Consider the following 20,617-nt stretch of genomic DNA (forward strand, 5'->3'; position numbering starts at 1 on the left):
TCACAAACGTGTCTTTGCAGTACCCTTGTGAGGTAAAGCAGTGACGTTATTCCCAATTTACAGATGGGGAACTGAAGTACAGAGACATCAGTGTCAAATGTCCACTAATTTTGGGTGGCCAGTTTGTGGCATCTAGGACCTGACTTTTCAGAGTCCTTTGCCTTATGTAGCACTTGATGTGTTTATGACACTCCTACTGACCACAGTTGGGAGTGCTCCGCACTTCACTAAACCAGACCCGAGTGGAGTAAACTGGCTACCCAGAAAATGAAGAACGTGCATTCAGTGATTGCCTGTGAACATTTTGATTTGACTTGCCCAGCATCACACAGGAGCTCTGTGGCAGAAGCAGGGATAGAATCCAATTCTCTAGGGCAGCCTTCAGCTTCTTTAACCATGACATTATCCTTTCTCTTGCAGCAGTCCCCTGCATCATTCAGCACACACCTTTCAACTTCTGCAATAAACGAGACAGGGGTTCTACAAACAGTTTCCTTCATTACACAACCCTGATTCATCCCTAAAGCAGGTCTCTCCTGTAGAAAAAATACTATCTTAGATATGGGATTGTCTCTTCTATGCTCTTAGTCTCCCAGCTTTGTTCCTATGCCCTGTGCCACATTGACCCTGGCTTCTCGGAGGAAAACATGCTCATCTGGGATCTGGAGCAAGTTCTTTGCAGACAGAATCATTTGAGAATTTAGCTGCTGAGCTCTAGCAAGTCTCTATTCTGTACGTGCAAACAGAGATTTTCAGAGGCTCCTAATTTAGACAAATTTGGGTTGATTTTCATGCAGATGGCAAAAGACACAATCCTGACACCAGGGCAAATTCTTGCTCCAAAGCATGGAAATGCTAAAATTTCTCAGCAAAACACTTGTAAGAATAATTTAACATGGGCAAAAAGTACAGAATCATAGGGTTAGAAGGGACCACAAGGATTGTATACTTTCCCCTAACCTCATTCTGAGAAACAGCTGAACCATTTTTGTTGAAACTGTCCAGAAAAATTCAGCCCGAGATGGACATCCAAGTTCCAGCATGGAACATTTCAGCACAAATGGTTAAGGTTTGGCAAAGTTATAAGCAACTGAAAAGTGGGTCTTTACTAGAAAGTGTTGGGCAACCTTCACTCTAGGTGTTGCTACCTGTATCTCTTATAAAATGGTAACTAAATTGCTGTGGCTCTGTTTCTATATAGTTTAAGATGAATAAGCATATCCTATTAACAATTGGAAAGCGCTCCTAGATCATCCATAACGTCTGTCTACAAGCTCAGAGCTCCTGATGGAGAAACCTTCAGATGCTGCACTTGGTTCTAGCCAAAAGGCTTTTGTTGTGCAATTTGTTTTATATTTAAATCTTACGCTAAAGACATTTAAAAAAAAAAAGGCGCTGCCGTTTATCTGTTTAGTAATGGGAAAGTTAGATGAGACTCTGCAAGAGCCTAATAGAACTGTGCTGACTCACTGGCTAACATCTTATTTAATAAAATGCTGTGCATGACTGATTTTCTTAGATTGCTATTTATTGCTCTTTCATCTGCCTTGAAATGGGAACTGCAGACACTGATCAATTGAGTTTGTATAATTTTACTGTGGCTTTTGTAAGTACAGTACCTCTCTGCTAAAATGTGCATTTGTAACTTTCTGTAGCAGTACCACTTAGTGAATACCTCTCTCCTTTCCTTATTGCAGATGGATCTGTCACTTATGGGGGCTATTTTATCTCTCTACAGCGGTAAAAATATAAAAGGTAATAATTGGAGATATACCAATCTCCTAGAACTGGAAGGGACCTCGAAAAGTCATCGGGTCCAGCCCCCTGCCTTCACTAGCAGGACCAATTTTTGCCCCAGATCCCTAAGTGGCCTCCTCAAGGATTGAACTCACAACCCTGGGTTTAGCAGGCCAATGCTCAAACCACTGAGCTATCCCTCCCCCTGGTGCTGCCACATGTATGGATAATCTGGTAACATTAGGAGATCCCCCATTTAAGGTGCTAACCTAAAAAGCATTATGTGAAGGTTTTTTGCTGCAGATCTTTGTTAATGGTAATCAAAGCAAACTTTTTATGGTAGTTACTGTAACAGGCCTGTGTGAAATCTGGATCTGGAGAATTAAGTAGATGATATCACTGATTAGCGAAAATTATATTGTCTGATATGCAGCCTTCCAGGTGCTGTTCAGCGTCATGGCTTAGAGCAATTTCTTCCCTCACTGTGTTTCTTAGCATCTTAAATGTAGTTTGCAAACTGTATCCTTTGAGCAGGCATTTTGTGTCTGTGGCCGTTCATGCAGTGACAGAACCTAATGAAGTAGCCGTTGTTTACTAGAAGACCTGGGTGAACGTTGATAATTGGTTCACAAAAAATGTTCGTTTTTGACCAATTTTATTTATAATTATTTGTGACAACTTCAGTCTTCTAGTCCTTATTGGTGCTTTTGCCGGAGCTGTGAGTATAAACATATTACTAAATGAGTGACAGTGGCTTTTTCATGATTCCTAAGCATTGTGGGGATTTCCTTAATGCCACCAGCATTTGGGGTCAGACCCTCAGCTGGTCTCAATTGTCATTGACACCCACTGAAGATCTGCCTCATTAAGAAATCCCTTTTCGGTTTAGATGGTGCCTTTTTACTTTATTTTGTTAAAAGCTGCCCCGTCTGAATGCACATTTGTAGTTGTAGGAATGGAACATTGTCCTGAGAGTCAGTAAGTTCACAAATACATCCTGCCAAGTCTGGGTATGTCCAGTTTCTTGGCTTGTGTATCAGTATCGCTTCAGATGGATGGATGAGCTTCAGAAGGTCTGGGGCTCGGTGCTCATTCTGTTGAAGTAAGTGGGGATGGAGTAATGGGCAGTTGACTAGCGATAGTAAAGTTCACTGGTAGAACTATCAGTACGTTGAGTCCAGTGCTGGAATATCGACTGGTATTGTAGCTCAGTCCTGAAGTGAATCAGCAGAACTGTTAGCGGGGAAGCATGCACAGATCTGCCAGTGCTATGTGGCCTTTATTGAGGTTCCTAATGACAACCAAGGTCAAAATGTTAAAACTTTTGATACTGAAAATGATATTTAGGCAGTCAGAGATATGTGATGTTGATTTTCAATGTGCAAGAGAACCTGCAACTTCCATTAAATATAAGTGCCTGACTGAAATTAAGTGGCAAACTTTTGGTATTCACATTTGAAAATGCTGGCCTCAGGCTTTTCACTACTCTGCTTTGAAAAAACTACTGTTTCTTCAAAATAAAGTACTGATCATTCAACATAGTGAAGTTTCATGGTTATTCATTTATTATAACTCATTCTCATCCTAGCCAAATGTCAAAACTGGGCCCCATTGAAATGAATCTTATTGAGTGGTATAGAAAGTATTGTGAGATTATAATAAGAAAGGGTGCTCAACTCTGAATTTCCCTTCTATGGTACAGGGATGTATGACAAATCTATCTAGATGCTCTTTTCCTCTGATTTCTAGCATGAATGAAAAACCAGGATGCAAGTGAAGAATTCCCTCCGCTGACAGTATATAATACTCAGGTGAACTATCACTAGAGCTTCAGGTAGATGGAATCGTCCCTGCAGTAGAAGTGCAGAAAAGATTCCATTTTCTCTTGTTAGCTTCAGGGGTGAGCTGGAGCCGGTTCGCACGAACCCGTTGTTAAATTTAGAAGCGGTTTTAGAACCGCTTGTTAACTAGCTTCCCTGCGAGGGAAGCTTTGATGGGCTCTGCCTGGGAAGCCTGTAATTCCTCCTCCCGGCCACCGGGGGGCGCTGCGCTGTGCTGCGGGAGCCATGTGAGCTGCCTCCTGGCCCTGTTGCTGCTCCTGCTCTTTGGACCTCTGGCCCTGGGGCTGCTGCTGCTGCTGCCTGGTGAGTCCCCGGCTGCGTCCTGCTGCTCCCAGCGCCCCCCCCCGTGTGAGTGTCTGCGCCCCTCCCCCGCCTTCCCTGCCCCCAGCCCCCCCTGCCCCCAGCCACCCCCAGCCACCCCCTGCCCCCAGCCAGCCCCTGCCCCACCCCCGCCTTCCCTGCCCCCAGCCGCCCCCCTGCCATCCCCTGCCCCACCCCCTGCCCCCCAGCCCCTGCCCCACCCCCAGCCAGCCCCTGCCCGCAGCCAGCCCCTGCCCCCAGCCAGCCCCTGCCCCCATCCAGCCCCCAGCCACCCCCTGCCCCCAGTCCGCCCCTGCCCCCAGCCTCCCCCTGCCCCCAGCCACCCCCTGCCCCCAGTCAGCCCCTGCCCCCAGCCAGCCCCTGCCCGCAGCCAGCCCCCAGCCACCCCCTGCCCGCAGCCACCCCCTGCCCCCAGCCAGCCCCCAGCCAGCCCCCAGCCACCCCCTGCCCCCAGCCAGCCCCCAGCCAGCCCCTGCCCCCAGCCAGCCCCTGCCCGCAGCCAGCCCCAGTCCCCAGCCAGCCCCTGCCCCCAGCCAGCCCCCAGCCAGCCCCTGCCCCCAGCCAGCCCCTGCCCCCAGCCAGCCCCTGCCCGCAGCCACCCCCTGCCCCCAGCCAGCCCCTGCCCCCAGCCAGCCCCCAGCCAGCCCCTGCCCCCAGCCACCCCCAGCCACCCCCTGCCCCCAGCCGCCCCTGCCCCCATCCAGCCCCCAGCCACCGCCTGCCCCCAGTCAGCCCCCGCCCCCCGCCACCCCCCGCCCGCAGCCAGCCCCTGCCCCCAGCCAGCCCCCAGCCAGCCCCTGCCCCCAGCCAGCCCCTGCCCCCAGCCAGCCCCCAGCCAGCCCCTGCCCGCAGCCAGCCCCAGCCCCCAGCCAGCCCCAGCCCGCAGCCACCCCCTGCCCCCAGCCACCCCCTGCCCCCAGCCAGCCCCCAGCCAGCCCCTGCCCGCAGCCAGCCCCAGCCCCCAGCCACCCGCAGCCAGCCCCAGCCCCCAGCCACCCCCTGCCCGCAGCCACCCCCTGCCCGCAGCCAGCCCCTGCCCACAGCTACCCGCAGCCAGCCCCTGCCCACAGCTACCCGCAGCCAGCCCCTGCCCACAGCCACCCCCTGCCCACAGCCGCCCCCTGCCCCCAGCCACCCGCAGCCAGCCCCTGCCCCCAGCCACCCGCAGCCAGCCTCAGCCACCCGCAGCCAGCCCCTGCCCCCAGCCGCCCCCTGCCCACAGCTACCCGCAGCCAGCCCCTGTCCCCAGCCAGCCCCGTCCCCAGCCAGCCCCTGTCCCCAGCCAGCCCCTGCCCACAGCCACCCGCAGCCACCCCCTCGCCCCCAGCCACCCCCCTGCCCCCAGCCACCCCCCTGCCCCCAGCCACCCGCAGCCCGCCCGTCTGCATCACCTGCCCACAGCCAGCCCGTGTCACTCCCTGCCTCCAGCTAGCCGTGCCCCACGCCCCTATCTGCAGCCAGCCCCACATCCACTGGTGCCCTGCAGTTCCCAGGGCAGTAACCCTGCACACCTGCTTTAATGAGGGGGGGCAGGGAGCAGCTGGGACCCACACATGTGCACACCCTAGAGTGACCAGACAGCAAGTGTGAAAAATCGGGACGGGGGTGAGAGGTAATAGGAGCCTATATAAGAAAAAGACCCAAAAATTGAGACTGTCCCTGATCACCACCCACATATGTGAAACGGAGCTCATTTCTAGTTCAGCCCCATCTTTTTAAAAAAGAACTTTAGGTAGGGTTAAAATACATCTGTATTTTCCTGGACATGTCAGGCTTTTTGGTTCTTAATCACCTCCTGGGAAAATATGGACGTATGGTAACCCTATTGGTACAAAAAATACATGCTGTCGCACATCCCTTAAATCAGAACTTTTTATAGGGAACCCATTGTTAAATCAGAACTTTTTATAGGGAACCCGTTGTTAAGATTTTGGCAGCTCATCACTGGTTAGCTTCCCATGTACATCCGTGCATTTCAATCACAAATGCTCTCATTTCCGCTCAGAGATACATTTTCTCCTTTCCTCTTTTGTTGCTCTGGCCTGGATCTGCTCTCCTTCCCCATGATGGCTTCCTTTAATATCTAAGTGTGGGAGAGATTTCCATAGCATCTTCACAACCTGCCCCATTTCTCACCTACCTCCCCAGCCAGGGTATTCTCTCCTTCCATTCCTATTCATTTTCCTTTCTCACAGTCCATTTTTCTATACTCTTTTTATTATTATTAATAACTTGTATTGTGGTAGTGCTTAGAAGCCCCCGTAGTGGACCAGGATACGGCTCTGTTGTGCTAGGTACTGTACAAACACAGAACAAAGAGACGGCCTCTGCCCGGAAGAGCTTACAATCTAAGGCCTTGTCTACACTGGAGGGAGGGATCAATCTAAATTACGCAACTTCAGCTACGTGAATAGCATAGCTGAAGTCAACGTACTTGGATCAACTTACTGCTGTATCTTAGCGGTGGTAGGTTGACTGCTGACACTCCCCCGTCAGTGCTGCCTGCGCCTCTCGCTCTGGTGAAGTACTGAAGTCGACGGGAGAGAGCTCGGCAGTCAATTTATTGCGTCTTTACTAGACCCGATAAATTGACCCCTGCTGGATCGATCGTTCCAGAGGTAAGTATAGACGTGCCCTAAGTATCTCCTTGGTTACCCACCAGTCGTCACCATCAGTGTCATAAAGGGCAGCATGCGGAAAACACAGGCTAAAAATTTCTTATCTAAATGGAACTTCTCTTCTCCCAAATCTCAAAGCTTTAATCTCTCTCCTTTGGCCCATCTGACAACTCCCAGGGGCTTCTTCTTACCGGTTCTTCAGTGACTCGAAATCTGTATGACACCTGTAGCCCTGCTCAGTGGGGCCTTCTGCCAAATGCATTTGACCTCCCCTGCCTTCGGCTACAGGGGAGGAGGGGAAGAGGAAAAAGCATCCTTACCAGAGATAAATCGCATGCTTACTCAGCAAGATCAAGGTATGACAGCTTATTGTGGAGCTTGTGCTAGCTTGACGCTGAGCAATCCATGTAATCGTTGGAGTGTATACTGCTGCTTTGGAGGCAGGGCGAGTAATGCATTTGTCCATTCAGTTGTGCTCTTTACATGCTTGACTGGCTCCACATACACCAGTCTTACCCACCCTCCATTCCTTTCCTGCCTCGAGCTCTACACAAATACATAGAGAGCAAACCTCAGAGGGCAGCCCAAGCATTGCAAAAAGACTACTGGGCATATGTTCTGACTTCACGGAAAGCTGTTCTAAACCTACTCTTTACCTGTTGTAGGGCTTTGTGTGACACAGCTGGTAAGGAAACCCCTTTGTGTCCCTGTGAGCACTTTTTCCTTCCTTTTTGTAACTAGCAGCACCGCCTTAGAGCGACAACCCCTTTTTCTGCACTGCATCTCAGCCCACAAGGGGTTAAAATTGTCAGCTACAGTTATTTTCAGCCCTCTCTGCCCCGTATTTCCAGGGCCTTTCAGATCCAGGCCCCATTTCCTCTGCTTTACAGCATCAGATCTCGTCATCCCACATTGTGGCCACTGTGCTTCTGGTCAATGAAAGTCTGCATGGGAATGTCCTTGAAGCCTGTTCAGAAAGGGGCTTATTGTTGAGTGAGGATCATCATCATAGCTTATTGCACCAAACCCGCAGCCAAGTTTCGGTGTGATCACTTATCTGAAATAGCTTCTTGCGAGTACAGGGGGTTGATGGAGGGCGCTGCAGCAGGCAGCATTCAAGGGCTTGCTTGCCTAGGCTCTGCGCATTGACATTTGGGGTCATTCCTCAGCTTCCACTTGGTCATATTGTCACCAGTCTTTGCCACCCTAGCCCGATTTAGAGTACACTAGTGCTTTCGTTCGAGGTCAGTGCTTGGAGGGAGTTGTTCTGTAGCAACCAGGTTCTCTGAGACTGCAATAGAAGGCATAGACTTTGAGTGAGGAGACTCTCCCTAGTGGCTCAGCATGCTACCACTCCATCACTTGCCTGCCTGGGCAGGTTGGACCTGGTTGGCTATTGTATCTGGTCTCCTGCATGGCAGTGTGCACAGCGCTACTTGAACTAGGCAGGAGTGACCACTGACTCCCTGGTTTGGTAGCTGGGCTGTGACCCTCGGCTCCTCACACAGTGTTTGACAAATAACTCTGCATTAGCGGTGTCATTCCCTGGGCCTCTTTACATCTTGCCAAAAATATTTACTCTCTTGGAGAACAGAGTTTACTGATGAGAGAAGGCAGAGGGAAGTGCAAGTCATCCAGCAATTCAGACTCCCTCATTAGGGCAGCAGGGGGTATGTCTATACTGCAGTGTAAGCCCAGGGTTTGTAGAACTCAAATTAGCAGACCCTGGGTTTGTTAACCTAGGGCTTGAGCATTTACACTCGTTTGTAACCTCAGGTTAGGAATTGTTGAATCTGCACTGCATTGTGTGGGCCCAAGTCCAACCACCATTATCCCAGACTTCCTAGCACCCTAGGAAAAGGAGAGGGTGTGTTTAAGTCCGGGAGTGTCTGAAGGTTTGCCTCTGCACCCAGAGGGCCTGGGCAGCTGGACAATGAGTTCCAGCTCTCACGATTTGTGATACTAGACAGCAGATCTGTGCCCTGAGAATAGGCCTAGGCACACACTTGAGACTGGAGCAGTGGTTGGACTCCATTCAGGTTCTGTTAACTTAAACCACTCTGGAATTCACCTCATCGCTGTCTGGTGCATGGCTCAGAAGGGAGTGCCCTGCCAGATCTGAGACACCATAGTCTGGACATCCAAGCACCACTGAACCATCTGGTACTGACGGTTCCATCCATAGTCTGGCTGTCAGAGAACCTTGGATCCTTCTGGTTCTGATGGTTCAGTCCGTAGTCCAGCTGTCCAAGCACCACGGAAGTGTCTGGCTCTGATGGTTTCATCCATAGTCTGGCCACCCACCTGCCATTCTCAACTTCCAAAGAGCCTTGTAATTCCTTCCTCTCCCCAGTTAAAGGTTCCTCACTGAAACATTCGCCTTGTGTCTAGAATAGCAGATGCGAGAAGAAAATAATGTTATCACTTATATTGTATATAACACTTCTGATTTTCAAAGCACTGTACAGTCTAAACAGCCACCATGAGAAATAGTAGGTATTACTCCCAGTTTTACAAATGGGGAAAACTGAGGTTGGTTTATATATGGCCGTTGAAGGGGTCAGTGAAGAACTGGGATTACATCACAATTTTCTGGTTCCCAGGCCAATGCACAGATCAGCCTACACCCGTGGTGTAGCATTATAACACTAGGTTTTCTCTTTAAGGAAACTTTAGTATGCAAATTGTTTTCAGAAGAAACCTCACGGTGGTTTTGGCACTGCGCACAGAACATCAGAGTAGTGTGTTCAAATAAATATTTAAGCCAGGGATTTCATCCAGAGGGTGAACGGGGCATGTTTATTCTAAAACTTTCCTTTCTACATTGAATTGCTGTAGTGCTAATGGACTGAAATGTATGCACCTTTGGAAAATATTAGATTAGCACTGGCAAAACAAAATGTAATTTAATCTCTGTAGCTCTGGGTTTTGTGGGTTGCAGAAGCACTAAACTCTAGTTGCCTTTCATTTGCAAATGATTATTGAGCCTTGGCCAGGGAAGAGTTCTCTAGTGGCTACCGGAAGTGGGATGGGGAGTCCAGAGATCTGGGTTGTATTTTCAGCTCTGCCAGTGACTTGCTATGTGAGCCTTTGCAAGTCACTTCAGCTCTGCTTCAAATTCTCAAGTTGTTAATGGATATAATTCACTAAATGTGTGTGAGGTAGGGAAGCTTAACTGTTTCTGCAGTGCTTTGAAACCTTTGAATGGAAAGCACTACAGAAATACAAATTATATTATTTTATTTTATTAATTGCCGATTTCATGATGGTACCACTGGAGAGGGAAGCAAATAAGTTAAAAAGTTGGGGTGGGGTGTGTGTGTGTGTGTGTGTGTGTGTGAAAGGGAGCACTTTTGTGGTCCTGAATCATGATTGCAGTAACTGTTTCTTCTGGGCATCAGCATTTAGAAAGTGAAGAAATTCTAGGCCAGTGAAGTGCCTGAAATTTATTTCTAGTGTCAGCAGGTTCCACTTCTTTGAAAAGGCCACTCAAAACCTAGCTGAATTCCTCCTCCTCCAGCCAGTGAGCTATGTGAGTGTAAAATAAAGGTAATCAAATATCGTGTTTCATGGTTTAAATTGATGACTGCTGGAGTCAGGAAGGAATCTTTCTCCCTCCTGCTAATGCACACCATTGGACATTTGGCCAGCTATCGTCTTCTAAAGCATTTGGGTTTCGGCCACTGCTAATATTGATGAACCAGCGATTGGATTGGATTATGGCGAGTGCTACATTGACCTGTTTGCCAGACCTGCTGTATTAGCATTCCTTTCTGTCTTGCCTGACCCTCTTGTTTAGTGCCCAAGGCCCTACTTAACTTGCAATATTGCAGAAATTGCAGTTTCCGCAATATTAGGTTTCCACCACAGTTTTGACTGTGGGAGCTCTATGCCATGCACGGGGCTGGCAGCGGGAGCCCTGGCCATCCCGAGGCAGAGCGCCTCTGCTCTCAGCCACAGGTGGCTGACAGTGGAAAATTTATTACTGCAAATAATAAGGTCCATTATTACTTTTCTGCAATTTTCCATGGCTTGTCCACACCTCAGCCGCAATTTTTTGACAATCATCCTGGGATTCAAGTAGGGCCTTATCAGTGTCCCCACTTGCCCTTATGTTTGGCCTTTTAAAAAAAACCTTTTCTTAGCTTTAGCTGCTCTGCAGTTTTATGAATGGTGCAACTAAAAATTAAATCATATGCGGTATAGATGAGTGGGTTGAGGAAATCCCAAATTTCCACACTAAAGTGTAAATGTTTCACAGGGGCAGAATAGAAAATGTAACCACGTGTGTTGAACCGTGTGTGTCTGGTGGTGGTGGATTCTAATTCAGCAGACATTGGCTGGAAGGAATTGATTGAGGTTTGTTTGTGGAGCAACACAAGTTATCCTTTCCAGGGGACAAGCATGCTGCCTCTTCACTGCTTATAACCCAACCAGACTGTCCAGATTGGTCTTGAACTTGAAGCGGGGGAATGCGCTGCTCTTGTTTGTTTAACTCAGATTCACCATGAGCCAGATTTGTCTGCTGTTGGTTATCAGCAATAATAATTATGCCAGGTGGAGGGATGGGAGGGCCTATAGCTGTGATGTTACATTTCATAGTCTTCATCCACCATGTGCTTTAATTAACTTTGAGTCTCTGGATATTTAGTCTAAATTGTCTGGGGGAAATCTTTTCAGCTTTCTCAAGTTATATGTCAATGACTTTTTAACTATATACTCTCAAGTGCTACATCATTTCTTTCTCTAATTGTCCATTTGCAGCATCTTCCTAGAAGTTTTAAAAACTGTAATTGAAGAGCTGATATTGCACTGTGTACTCAGAATCCTGAACTTCCACTCAGTTCAGTTCTAATGTTGTTCCTTCGTGCTTTGCCTGCAGGGTTGGACCCACGTAGCGTCTTTCATCAAAGAATCTTAGAGCCCTTAATTAACCCTCATAACCTCTGCTTTAAAAGTGAGAAAACTGAGAGACTGAGAGGTTAACTGACTTGCTTAAGGTCACCCAACCAGTCAATGGTTGAAGTGGGAATAGGACCAGGAGTCTTGAATTTCACTTTTCTTGCTTTGACTTTCCAGTAGAGGATAACACATTGTAGATCTTTAAAGAAAATCCTTTTTCTTTTTTAACAGAATTGTCCTTACCCTGTGTAATGAATAAGTCTTATATTATGGTGCTTGAATATTTTGAAAATCTAACTTTTCCCCATAAGTGCCATTCACTGTTTGCTTTTCTTTTATCTTGGGTAATGATGAGTCAGCGTCATTTCTTTCTAGTCAATTTCAGTTTCTGGCTGTTATATGAGACAGTTAAAAGGCTGGCAGAGATTTTGTTTGTTAAAGGCTTGAATTTAAACAGAGACACTCTCTTTTAATACAATCTCTAGGGGGAAAACCCCTCACTGGAACATTTCTGTCTGTCTTGAGTTTTTTAAAACTTTGTTTTTACCAAACTAAACTGTGATCCTGCTTTGATCTGACAGTGTCCTTTTATTCTACATATTTAGCATCCTTTATTAGTTAGGTTTTGAATATATGTAGAATCCTGTTATTCCCAACCAGAACTGAACACTTTCAAAGCAGGCCTTGCTTGCATGCTTTAAGCAACTTAGCAGTCATTGCAGCTCACCTTGTAAAACTGATAACTTCTTAAAAATCAAAACAGCCTTCTGAAACGTTAACAGAATATATGCGAGAACTTTAGTTGTAGCTCATGTCTGTACAATGCCTTGGTGGAGTATAACACTATATAAAGACTGTTAGATATTTAAAATACTCTTATTTTGGGAAAAGCAGCTTATCTGAAATTCACTCATTGTTCATGTCCCTGTCAAGACCAGAAATTAAGATCTGTTCCCCTCCTGTATTTGAAGACTTCATTAATGACAAAAACTGGGCTTTTTCATTCCGCCTCCAGGTTGTCTTGTGTAGGAATCTGGAATCTGGCGCTGTAGTCTTCATGCATAAGAAGCATTCAGATAAAAATATATATTTGGACGCAGTAAGTCTGCACATATACTATGCTAAAGACTTGTGATCTAAAACAGGCCTTTGATAGATCTTAACAGGTATGATATCACTCGTCAATCAAATTAAACGCCTACTTGACATCCTCCTACTATTTCTCTGAGCCAGTTTTCTTTGGTTTGGTCACAAAAACGCCTTATGATAACCATAGCATCAAGAAAGACCCACCTCTCACATTCAGAGTCATTACCATGATATTTGTATACCGACATGATGTGAATGTTGCATGTATATCTGTGGTGGATTAAAAACCATGCTGATGCTGTGTGCATAGGCACGGACTTTCTAATGTGCCGGGGTGGTCGTGCTCCTCCCGGCTTTGCCCCAGGCCCTGTCCCCACTCCACGCCTTCCCCCAAGGACCCACCCCCACCTTGCCTCTTCCCACCCTGCCCTTGCTCCGCCTCTTTCCCCACCCCTACCCTGTCTCTTTCCACCCCCTCCCCTGAGCGCGCCGTGCCCTCACTCCTCACCCTACAGTGCCTCCTGCACTCTGCGGAACAGCTGATCCATGGCAGGCGGGATGCACTGGGGGGAGGGGACGGTGCTGATAGGGGGGCTGCCGATGGGTGCTCAGCACCCACCATTTCTTTTCTGTGGGTGCTCCAGGACTGGAGCACCCCCGGAGTCGGCATCTATGGCTGTGTGTATATATAAGTGAACCCCCTTAGTGAAATTTTTTTCACAAACAAACAATACTTTGCTATCAGTAAATCTGCACTAAAATCACTGTAGGAGCATTATTAATTATTTGTGTTACAGTAGTATGTTGTGTATCTTCAGTCAGAGATAAGGACCCCATTGTGTTAAGTACTGCATAGAAACAGAATCATAGAAATGTAGAATTGGAAGGAACCTTGATAATTCATCTAGTTAGGAAGTTTTTCCTAATGTATAACCTAAATTTTCCGTCTTGTTCTTGGATAAGGAGAACAATTTATCACCCTCGTCTTTATAACAACCATTTACATAATGCTGTTATCAGTTCCCCCTCAGTCTTCTGTACTCCTGACTAAACAAACCCAATTTTTAAACTTTCCTTGTGGATCATGTTTTTTTAGACCTTTAATCATTTTTGTTGCTCTTCTCTGGACTTTTCCCAGTTTGTTTTCATGTTTCCAAACGGTGGTGCCCAGAACTGGACACAGTACTCTAGTTGAGGCCTTACCAGTGCTGAAAAGAGTGGAAGAATTCCTTCTCGTGTTTTGCTTACAATGCTTCTGTTAATACATCCTAGAATGATGTGTGCTTTTTTTGAACAATGTTACATTGTTGATTCATATTTAGTTTGTGATCCATTATAACACGTAACAAAGAGAGAGTCTGTCCCAGAGAGCTTAGAAATGACCTGATTGACAACACACGTGGGGTGGGAATGGATGGGAGGATGGGCAGAGCCGGTGCTAGGCAGAAGTAGACTTAGGCTAAAGTGTAGACATATCCTATGTCGGCAAAAGCTGTGTTGCTCCAGGATGTGAATATTCCGCCTCCCCGAGCAACGTAAGTTACACCGATATAAACGTTGGTGTGCACAATGCTACTCTGTGGTAGAGCTTCTCCTACTGACATAGCTCATGCTGCTTGTGCAGGTGGGTTTTTTAATGCCAGTGGAAGAGCTCTGTCCCATCAGCATAGACCGTCTTCACCAGGCATGCTGCAGCAGTGCAGCTGTATCAATGCAGCTGCAGCACTGTACAGACAGACATACCCTAAGCAATTGCTTAGGCCGCCGAGCAGCTCAAAGGGGCCCCCTATTCATTATTAGTATGTGTTGGGGGGGAATATTCTGGCTTAGGACTCCCAGTGGGCTAGTGCTGACATTGGGGGATGGGGTAAGAGAATGAACAGAGTTGAGCAGAAAAGCGAAAGAGATCTGTCGAGTGTGTTGTATTGAAATAATTTCACGTGGTCTCTTGTACTTGTAGAGGTACATGTTCGAAACATTGCACAAGTGCCTTGAGAGGTGGGCATAATGTTTACCGACCTATGAAATAGGGGCACTGAGACACAGAGAACCATTTGAAGCGTAGGTGCCTAGATTTAGGGCCCTGATCTCATATTTGGGAGCTGCTCCAGCGCTCATTGACTTCACTGGGAGTGGCAGAGGCTCTGCTGCCCAGAAATCTAAGTCATTTTTATTTAGGCACTGGAATAGGATTAGATGCCTTATGGTAGGCATCTGAGTTTGAAAACGTCCTAAAGCCATATTGGAATTTATTGGCAGAAACCAGAGTAGAAGTGTTCCTGGCTTTCAGCTCCAAACTCCATCCTCTAGACAAAGTAGCCTTGTCTTTAGGACTTCGCTGTGAAGAGTTGTGCTACAGCTGAGCTCACTGTAGGCAAATTTTCCTGGTTTTTTTTTTTTTTGAGTTGAGATAAATCATCAGAATGTTTAATGTTTATATAAATGTAACATGTAATTGATCGGATGAAGATAGATAACTGCACTTGTCAGGAATGGCCTCTATAACTCACTCAGAGCTTCACCACCTTTGTGAGTGATTGGAACTTTGAAAAGAGAGCTTCTGAAACAGTAGTGTGCAGCAAGTGATGAGGGAAGGACTGTGCTTTCCCAGAGAGATGATGGTGGCATTAGAGCACCATCAGAGTGGTTCTTTGTCTCTTTCTCACCTGCACACTGTATCAGAGCATAGTAATACGGCATGTGAGAAGCAGTGGTTCCCAAACTTGTTCCGCCGCTTGTGCGGGGAAAGCCCCTGGCAGGCCGGGCCGGTTTGTTTACCTGCCGCGTCCGCAGGTTCGGCCGATCGCGGCTCCCAGTGGCCGCAGTTCGCTGCTCCAGGCCAATGGGAGCTGCTGGAAGGGGCGTGGGCTGAGGGACGTTCTGGCCGCTGCTTCCGGCAGCTCTCATTGGCCTGGAGCAGCGAACTGCAGCCACTGGGCGCAGCGATTGGCCGAACCTGTGGACGCGGCAGGTAAACAAACTGGCCCAGCCCGCCAGGGGCTTTCCCCGCACAAGTGGTGGAACAAGATTGGGAACCACTGCTTCTCACATGCCGTATTACTAAGAGCACTGAACATGCTCTGATACAGTGTGCAGGTGAGAAGGAGACAAAGGCCCTCCAAGAGCCGGTGTCAAAGGTATTGGAGGCCTGACATGTTTGATTTTCAGTTACAGAGCCATAACTGGTATGGGACTGGGTTACCTGACCGCCTCCTCTACCTGCAGTGGTGCTTCAGCTGGATTTCCCCCTTCATTATAATTTGGAGGGTGCTGTTGGCAGAATGTTCTCTGCCTTGGTTCCCACCCAGACTAGAGAATTCAAGTCCTTACACCACTAGCCTGTGGTGGTTTAGTCGTCTTTTTGGATGTGCTGGGCAGGGCTGGATGGTTTTTTAGTGTGTATGTTATCAGTCTGTATCATTAGTGTATTTGCTGGTAGGTGTTTATGTAAATCTTAAAGCTGGATGAGTGAGTAGCTTTCTGGTCTGCTGTGTAACGTGTATTGTTTGTGTGTAAAGTTATGCAATGGGTGTCAGTAGAGTTTTATAAAAAAGTGGAGGTGTAGAGAAGGATTGCAAGATCTGGCATAAGCAGCATCAAATTAGTTCCACAATGGCTGAACACAAAATTTCATCAATGGTATTATGTATTGGAGCCTTGTCTTTAGAAACCATAAAACCTGACCCCTGTACAGTGCAGTAACAAGGAAGAAATGTTGAGCAGTTTGACAAGATGTTGCTGACTAAAATGGCATAGACCTAATTTAGGGAGAGACCAGGAAAAACCCTTGAAGAAAAGTATAGCATCTCCGAGGGTAGTGGTTTTTGAAGAGGTAGAAATGTACTGCCCATCTCTTACTGGTCAGGGAGGAGCTGGTGATAGGGTTTGTAAAGCCAGTTGTTGAGGAGAAGGATTTGGATGAATAGATGGAGCACCTCAAGGAGGGCTTTCACTCTGCATTTTCGAATTAGAGAACTTCCTTGCATGGTGCTTTCAGTATACAGGTGGCGAATGTCACTCTCCCACATGAGGAGACGTGGTAGTCTTGTCAAGAGTATGGAATGCAGTCTAATGGCTTTTGCTAAGGGACTGGATGGCATACTCCAGGATTCTGATGCCAGCTCTGCCACAAACTTGTGGATGTTGGGCAAATCACTTAATGTATCTATGCCTCTTTAGATGGGAGATGATGATAGTTACCCGTATAGAGGGAATAACCCTTCATGTCTAACTTTAGAAGTTCTAAAGTGGTCTGTGCCTGAGTTTGCTCAGTGTGTGTCATCTGAAGTGTGGGGACTTTGGTGGTTTAGCTGGAGGGAATCAGACATTTGAGAAAAATGGCAACATTTCCAAAGGGAGCATTTTAAAAATGTTTCTTCTGCAAATGTTAGTAAAGACTTCTCCTTAAAAGTAATGGGTAGAAAACTCAATTGCCTTCTGAAGAATTAATGTCCAAATTTAGTGCAATAAATTCAATCATTAAAGTGTGAAACAGGGAGGTTAGTCCTGCTTTAAGTATGAACCCCAGTACAACCCTCACTATGGAGGCTCTACAGACAGACATCTCTTTAATATATATATGTAGAGAGAGAAAAAACGATTCCTTCTGGGAAGTAGTAATTTTTTAGTTCAAAGCTAATTGAATAATCTTTATGGTGTCTCTATAATCTCAGGCTAATTTCAATTAATGAGATGGTTACTTAGTTTCACATTTGTTTGACCCACAGTCTCCTCTCTCCTTTGTTTGTAGTTACTATTTTTGTGCTTGCTCGCTGTTACTACGCTGCCTAGATGGTTAGTGGATGATGCTCCCTGCTTTGGGGTTTTCCATGAATGATGTCGTCTGTTGAACAGTGGATCCGGTACAGGAGGGAAGCAAAATTACTTTCTTTTCCATGATTTTGAGTTATCATAGAATCATAGAATCTCAGGGTTGGAAGGGACCTCAGGAGGTCATCTAGTCCAACCCCCTGCTCAAAGCAGGACCAACCCCAACTAAATCATCCCAGCCAGGGCTTTGTCAAGCCTGACCTTAAAGACCTCTAAGGAAGGAGATTCCACCACCTCCCTAGGTAACACATTCCAGTTCCTTACCACCCTACTAGTGAAAAAGTTTTTCCTAATGTCCAACCTAAACCTCCCCCTCTGCAACTTGAGACCATTACTCCTTGTTCTGTCATCTTCTACCACTGAGAACAGTCTAGATCCATCCTCCTTGGAACCCCTTTTCAGGTAGTTGAAAGCAGCTATGAAATCCCCCCATATTATTCTCTTCTGCAGGCTAAACAATCCCAGTTCCCTCAGCCTCTCCTCATAAGTCATGTGCTCCAGCCCCCTAGTTCTGCCAGTATTGCTCTGCAGGGACCCTTTCTGTCCTCATCAGTCATGATGGTTAATTCCAAAGGGACATAGCCTCCTTGCAGATCAAGGGCCACCTGTATCGATCTCTGGCTAGGCCCTTGAGCTGGTCTGGTTTGATGTTCATTCAGTCTGTGACCCTCTCTGTGCCTATCTACCATTAACTATATGCACAGCATAGGATTTGTTGCTCTGTCTAGGACAAGATGGAATGTCAAATAAGGCTCAGATTTCACAGTAATAAACACGCAAACCCTATCTACCTACCTCTGTTTTCCCAAATACTAACTGTTCAGTAAACATGTTAGCAGGAGGAGCTTTCAATTTAAAATTAAAGAGGGGTGGGGAAGAAATTGGGGAACTTATCTTAGGATCCACAGTTGTGTCATGTGAACAGAACAGCAGATCCATGCTGGGAGAGAGTAAAGCTGTAGGTAAGAGAACTAATTTTGCCGTTCCTCTTCTGTGACCCCTAATGTTCTTGGTCCCTAGTCTGTGCATCCCATGGCTGGTCTGAGCTTCTTGAGGGCAAAGTGATGGCCCCTTCAGCCACCCAGAGAGAGGATTCTGTGTTACGTAGAAGAGAATCTGGGATGGGGTTAAAAAATGAAAGCAGAATGCTTACAAATGCTCGTCTTCCTTATTCCGATCAGGTGGATGACGCAATTTCAGGAGCTGATTTTTCATATCAGCTCATTTCTTCCTAGTTGGCGGTCCTCTGATTTCCTTGTCCGGTCTCTTCAGTTCAGTAAGGAAGCGTGCTCGCAATTCAGTAGCATTATTTCAGGCTTCCAAGCTAAAAGACATGTTGATGAGGCAGAGAATCTCAGTGCCTATCATGGCTCTTCAGTAACTGGTGACTATTTCTTTGATCCTTCAGCTGCATGAGGCTTCAGTGGTCAAGCTGCAGTGGATTGGCCTTTTAAAATGTCATTTGTACGGGTGATTCCAGCACCACGTGTCGTTTAAAGGAAACTCTCAATTCTTACCAGAAATGCTGTTTTGGTCCCTAGCACTGTGGCTGGAATAGCTCTGCTTTGCTTCTGCCTTTTCAGACCTGGGCTGCAGGAAATGTTTTTTCATTCTGTGGTTTTTGATCTACGCTTCTTAGACTATACCGGAAATCGAAGAAATAGAGGGATTGAAAGAGATTCTTGGAACCTATCAAATAGCACTTATATTTAATTCTCTTTAAACACACCACTACTTCAGCATCTCTGATGTCAGGATATCTTTAAAGGATTCCTCTGACCCTGCTTCTGTAATCCCATGATATGGGGAGAGTTAGTATGCAATAGGCATGTACTTTATAGAGTATCTCACGATGTGGGGAGTTGGCATGTAGCACCAAAGTATACCTTCAATATTTAGTAAATGATATGCAATACTGCCCTTTTTACATATTCTACATACTGACGAACCACCAGCACTGGTTAATAAGATTAATAGGAAACACAAAAAAAATCAGTGTTTTAGGCTCCTCTCAGTGGCCCCAATCTGATCCCTATTTCGTAGCCCAGCGTGGCTAGGAATATAATAATGATCTCAGCACTGTTCCCAGTACAACACTTAATGAGTTCCTAGTGCTCAGAAGATCTTACAGGTATGGGACCATTAAAACTCACTCCCTGCCAAATGATCCTGATGCTGCTTTTCCATTAAAATTCTGATGCAGTGTTCAGTGTTGGCTTGTCTGCTTAGTCTCCTTCTGTCCATTTCTTCTCTGCAGTTTGCCACCAATATGGTTTCCTCTTGGTCCAGTAGCACTGGTGCTCTTTCCTACCCTTCCATTGTTTCTTCTGTGGAACACACTGCCCCCAGGATTTCAGGTTCACAACGTGGATCGGGACTCTTGCACTGGTTTATTTTCCCAAGCTCCAGGTTCTGTTTCCTTTTTTATTTCTCTTCCAAGCAGTTTTTTTTTTTTCAATCAAACGCTGCAGGGAGATGGAGGTCATTTACCTAGAGGGGGGAAAAATAAGCTTTGTTTTCTTCAGTACTTGATTCCGTTCCCTTTTACTGTAGTTTGGATTATAGGATTATCTGAGCTCTGCAGCCCGTGTCCACCTGGTTCTAGGTTTCTCTGACAGCAGCCTAAAATATTCTGAGTGTGGTACTTCTTAAGAGTTAGTAATTTGCATTTTCTCCACCCAAACTGCATATGCATGATTGACTCAAAGCTCTAGGCACCAACGCCCCCTACTGGTCAATTGGCAGATTGCAATGTATTTTCCCATTTAAAGAGGATTGATTAGGGTCCCTCACAGAGAAACCCAGGTTGTTTACGTCTGACTAAGTTTTGTTCTTACGGCCCTAGTCTAGCTCTAGTTAGTGGTTTCGATAGACTATGACTCACAGATGTCGTCTATCCGCGTAGGATACAAATGCCAATGGCGCACAACCCAATTGTGCCACTACTTTTTAATATTTCACTGACTAACTATTGCCCTGGCTTAACTGGATCAGAAACTGGGTTCTCTCTCTGCCTTGCAAACCTTCTGGCTATAGGGTAGGGTGATTATCCACCCCTTCTTAACCATGTAAATCAGTAGGCTCTTGCCCCGGCTTTTGCCCCCTCTTGGCCTCCTTTAAATAAACTATAATTGAGCTCCACTAATGTCCCATGCATAGTAATTGAGAATTTCACTGTTACCTTTTTCTGTCAAATTAGACAACCTTGCAAAGGGCCTCATGGCTCATACTTACTATGTAGGTGCAGAGCCATTTATTGAGGCATAACATCATCACTCA

General features: G+C 46.6%; 1 protein-coding gene across 8 annotated transcripts in view; it reads left to right on the plus strand.

Moving 5' to 3' along the window:
• The window catches only part of TSNARE1 (t-SNARE domain containing 1), a 673,885-nt gene that overhangs the window by 14,319 nt on the left and 638,949 nt on the right, over positions 1-20,617 (plus strand). The gene's annotated exons all lie outside the window — the stretch shown is intronic.

This window comes from Mauremys mutica, chromosome 2, assembly GCF_020497125.1.
Source record: "Mauremys mutica isolate MM-2020 ecotype Southern chromosome 2, ASM2049712v1, whole genome shotgun sequence".
Taxonomy (NCBI): domain Eukaryota; kingdom Metazoa; phylum Chordata; order Testudines; family Geoemydidae; genus Mauremys; species Mauremys mutica.